General features: G+C 34.1%; 1 long non-coding RNA gene across 1 annotated transcript; it reads right to left on the bottom strand.

Annotated features, from left to right (window-relative positions):
* Positions 1 to 3,731: 3,731 nt before the first annotated feature.
* Positions 3,732 to 4,591, bottom strand: LOC121232220 (uncharacterized). Its single transcript, XR_005930519.1, has 2 exons — positions 4,438 to 4,591; positions 3,732 to 4,150 (listed from the first exon to the last, which is right to left on the bottom strand). It is a non-coding gene; the product is annotated as an uncharacterized lncRNA (long non-coding RNA).
* Positions 4,592 to 5,564: the final 973 nt, after the last annotated feature.

Raw genomic sequence — 5,564 nt, 5'->3', positions numbered from 1 at the left:
CCGTGTGACCCAAGTCAGTAGCCTCCCTAATTTTCACATGGCTTGGCACACGGGCGTGTCTTGTGGCCGTGTGGACAAGTCAGTATGTAAGCTTTGTTTTGACACGGCTAAGACACATATGTGTGTCTAAAACCGTTTGAAGCACACGGCCTGTTCACACGGGCTTGTGGCCAGTACAACTTTGAAAAAATGTTTAAGTTTCGAAAAATTTTGTATGAGCTCGGTTTAGTCTAGACCCCTTTCTACTGCATATTTAAGGTCTCGATGACCTATATAAGGGACTCTATTGTGATGTATGACTATGATGCTATGATGATTGTGAAATGAATGTTAAATGTTTCGATCTGTCCGGTAACACCTTTAACCCTAGTCCAGCGACGGATACAGGTTAAGGTTGTTATAGACAACATATATGCGGATTTAATATGCTGCCATTACTCCACGGAACTCCTCCATCAATCACATAATCCCACCCCAATGCACATGCAATATGTCATACAAGTTCCAATCAAAATCATGGTACCATTACTTTCTCATTTCAACAGCATGTTTTACATGCTCTCATAATAGCTTTCACTTTCATTCATTAATACTACTTATCAATAATTCAGTTTCACCATCAATACGATAATGTTCTAACATGCCTTAGTTCCATTATTATGCATAAGCAATTTTTTCCCGGTGCATGAGTATTAGTCTTTCAATCATTACATTTCATAACATATAACCCAAACATACATTTCATTTTCATCCCAATACTTGCTACACATACAATCGACATATATTACATCACAAAACAATTCATTTTTAATCATACCAATATCTAACATTCAAACATTCAGTCATTCATGCAACCTTGCAAACATGCCTTTTAACTAGAGCTCGTAATGTACCTGATTCGACCTCCTTAAAATCACTTACTTAGCCATTTAGCTAAGCCCGACCAACAAACTTAATCATCATTTAAAACATTAAAAATATTATTAAAGCATTCAAGTTTACAGGTTAAGACCCACACCTTATTTTCACACTACCGTAGCACTCCTCACGAAACCGACGATTTCTCCTTAAGAGCTTAAATTGAACCTAAATTAAAATAAATTTTTTATAGAGTTAGGGTGTGGTCAAATCAGCCTTAGAACACTCCTTTATGGGTTCAATCAAATCAATATTACAATAAAAAATTTCAGATCCAAATTGACTAGGCTACTTACACTGACTTATGCGAAACGTGTACGAGAATGTCTAATAGCTTCACTATTGAACCGCTTCACTGTTGATTCAGGGCGTTTAAGTCAGTGCCTAACATCACAAAGTACTAAATAATTAGTAGCTAAACAACCATTAAAAACCTTGATTTCATCATTTAACATGTCCCCCTAGTAAACAAGTCAAAACTATGCATTAACCCTCAATCAACCGCACTTATGCTTCCCGATTGTTAGATTTGAGTTGACGAACGATCAAGAACGAGTTTCCCTAATTCACGTATGACCAAAGGTTGATTAGGAAGGGTTTGAAGAGATCCAAATCTTGTTGGAAATAAGAGACAAAAATAATAAAAATAACAGCCCCTAATAGGATCTAGGAGCGGTGCACCACCATCATTGGCTGCCAAAATTGGGGTTGTTTTGGGGCTTAATAAAAACTGGTTTAAAAGTTGGAAATTCATTATTTAAATCCTTAAAAACCTTTAAAATTCCAGATATGGAAAAGTGGGTCTTCAATTGAGAATGAGGCGACAATGGAGGCCTCTATGGCAACAATGGAGACTGATTTTGAGTGTTAAAAATATCATATCTAAGGCTGGAAAAATTAAGCTATTTTGTAATGGAAGAAATTCAAACTTGAAATCTTGATCTAGTTACCTTGCTTCTTTATTTTTCTTTTAACTACTGGGCTAATAACTCATCGTTAAAATAATTTCACATTCTTTTAAACTAAAATTTGGGATGTTACAAAAGTATTGTTGTAAAAAATAAAGATAATTTAAAAACACATGTAACTACAAAATAAAGCTTTATTTAGTGGCAGAAACATATATTCCGTCAGTATAAATAAGTTTTAGTGATGAAATTTGGTAACCATGAGTATAAGTTGGAGCTAAAGTGTGATATAGTAATGGTTTAATTGAGATCTATAAGTAAAATTTTAATTTTTTATCAACGGAATTTTTGTTTGTGAGGAAAGTCCCACTTAAAAGAAGGGCGTCAGTTTTCAACTTGTTCGCAGAGAAATAATAAAACTTTTATAGGGTTGTTTGCCGGTATATAATATAATGTTATTTTATTTTTATCCATCTTTCTATTTCTGATTTCCCAATGGATTCATCTAGAATGCAAACCCAATTATCCAGTTTTCAGTCTTGCCCTCCTTTCATGGAAGAGAAGACCTTGTCAAGAACCCTTGGTTTTTTCCACTCTATTTATTTATTTTCCTTAATTATAATAGTTTTTCTATAGCTTTTGTAGCATCATCTCTTTAAGATCAGTTCATTTTAGAATGAAATTTAGCACTGTGAAAAAAGGACTTAAATTTTCTTTTGCGTTTTAAAACATGCAACATATGTAAAATAAAGTTGTAAATTTCATTTTAGCATCCAGTTACTGACATTTAGTACTATAACTTCTATATAGAAAAAGAGGATTATATCTTTTCTCTTAACTTTCTTTTATGTTTTTATTGATTGACAGGAGTCCCAGCCGACAACATGCAAGTTGTTTGACGCGTATGCAAAACCTTTCTCCTTTTTATTTTATTATTAATCATAATAAATTGAATTTATTTATATATGTTCAGATAAGCGATTGTATTTCATTTGTGTTCCAAAAATATATTCGCTGAACAAGAGTTTTCAAGTTCTGTAACACCCTAGATTTGGGGTTAAGAGTTTTCAGATTTGTAGGTGTTAGTGGCTAGATCAGATATTTGGGTTTGTCTTCACATTTTAATGTTAGAATGGGTCTGTTAGTCTAATGGTTGAGTGAGTGTTAGTATGCCTTTGGGTTTTGAGTTTGAATCCTCATATGTGTATTTTGAGGGATTATTTATCTCTTTTTGTCTTAAATTTATTTTAAGTTTTTGAAATTGGCCAATCGAAGTGTTGATTGTTGTGGAATTGCTTGAAATTCTAGGTGCTTTTGATGTATTTCTGTGTTATTGAGGGTTGGGGATTGTTTTGACATCAAAGGCACTTTTTGATATCAAAGGCACGTTTTGCAGGCTACCACACAGGCGTGTGCTTGTTCACACGGCAGGTGGAACTGGGAATTAGGGTTTCTGGGTAGGATTAGGTGTCACACGGCCGTGTGGCTGATTTGGGGAAATTAGTCGATTTTCACATGGCCATGTCCTTTGAGTACACGAGCATATGCATTTGGAAATTTAGGGTTTTCAATGATTTTTGGTACCAGACGGCCTGGCCATATGGGCATGTGTCCCACACGAGTGTGTGAGATCTCCACATGGCCGTGCCTTATCTATTCTTAATTTTTAACTCTTTTGGACAGTGAGTTACACAGGCTGTTCACACGAGCCTGTGCCCCATCCACACGGGCGTGTGGGGCCTTCACATGGGTGTGTGTGGCCTCCATATGGGCGTGTAGACCTCCACATGGCATGGGCAATTCCACACGGCCATATGGTTCTACCTTGCCAAATTTTTGTACTATGTTAAATGTAGCAACCCAAATTTACCCAGGCCCATATATTAATAAATAAATGAACAAATAAATAAAAATAAATAAATAAAAGTTTATTTATTTCAGTCCAGTTTACAAACTCAATACTATAGCCTACTAATCCATTAACCCGTAGCCCAGCTAAACTACCCAAAACCCAGTACCCAGCTACAACCCAATCTTTGGCCCCAAAATCTATTACCCCTTAACCCAAGACATACAAGGCCCAAATAGCCCAAGATGCTAACAGAACACGGAAAACCCTAGGGTTTCAAAAACCCTAGGCGCCGCAAATGGAAGGCTCCAGAAGCTAAACACCGTAATCGATGCGTCGTTCATCTACCCCCTTGACGCCGTGATTCCCGGCCTCAAATCTGGCCGTAGTTGAAGCCGAATAAACGCGGATCAGCGCCAACACCGTCGTCGTCAAGGCTTAATCATTCTGGTCCACTGATTTCCTCGCTAGATACCTGCAAAAGGAAAGAAAGAAATAGCAGCAAACAAGCAAAACAGATATAGAAAGAAATAAAAAGATTTCTTCCTGAATATGAAACGGTGGCTATAAAAGCCTCCTTTGTAACCTGTAAAAGGGGATTTTTTTTGGACAGAGACAAAAGAGATATACGCATATATTTACAGAAATAAAAAATATAGGCAGTTTTCATACCAAAAAACTGAGGTGATTTATTTGCTCTATTCCTTTCTTTTTCTTTTTTTTGCATGTAAATAGTGTTAACAATAAGAAAGAAGAGATTACCTGCGTTTGGGCCGAGAGGAAGGAGAGATTTTAGCCTTCCCGCCGCCGTACACGACGGCGCATACAGCGTGTGGGCACTCGCAGTCCAGTGGCCGGAGGCCGGGGCCGGAGAGCCCCCTTTTTCCTCCTCTTTCAGAGGATTCAAAAACTTTTTTTTAAGACTGATTGCTAAATGAATTTTAGGCCTAAGTTTTAGCTTATATAATCCAACAAAAACGACGTCGTTTTGCTTAAAATAATAAGCTTTAAAACGGCGTCGTTCTAAGGAGGATCCGCGCGTTGACCTGATGAACCGGGGAGGACCCGCGTGTTTTGATAAATGGGAAAGTTGCCTAATCGCCCTTTCTGTGTTTTCAAATTCTTTAAATTCATTTTAGTTTTTATTTTAATTTAGTCCTTATATTTTATATTTATTTCAATTTAACCCCAGCGCCCTTTTAAATCAGTTCTGGGAAGTGGTATCGTTTTATGGGATTAGGGATAATTACCCAATGAGTCTCTCGATTTTAGCTTGTGTTTTAATTAAGTCCAAATATTTGTGTTATTTTGCAATTAGCCCTAGATTTTTCAATTAGATTCAATTTTAATCCCTTTTTATATATTATTAATATCAAATAGTTTATAATTTTAAAATCTTGTTTATCATATTTTTTTATATTTTACTTTGTTATATTTTTTCATTGTATATATTATTTATTTTACTATGTTTTATCTATTATTATATTTTTTAATTTTTAACATATATTTATTATATATATATTATTCATATTTATACTATATATATTTTTAGTACATATTATTTTTGTATATTATAAATTATATTATTATACATTTTATTTATAAATTTAGCATATACTATCTGTTTTCCTATATGTATTAATTATTTTACTATATTCTTATATGAAAATACTTATTAAATTATTATTTTATATATTTCCTCATATATTATATTATATATTTTATTGCATATATTTTTATTTCTATATGATTATGTTATATTTGTAAATTATATTATGTTTCACCATATCTCCTTATTGCCTAGTTTTATCACAAAGTATACATTATTACTTATTAATACATTCTTCATTTTTTAAAAAGTATAGCAATATTTAGTACATTATTTTTCT

This window comes from Gossypium hirsutum, chromosome A07 (assembly GCF_007990345.1).
Source record: "Gossypium hirsutum isolate 1008001.06 chromosome A07, Gossypium_hirsutum_v2.1, whole genome shotgun sequence".
Lineage (NCBI taxonomy): Eukaryota > Viridiplantae > Streptophyta > Magnoliopsida > Malvales > Malvaceae > Gossypium > Gossypium hirsutum.
This window is presented reverse-complemented; position numbering and strand designations above follow the sequence as displayed.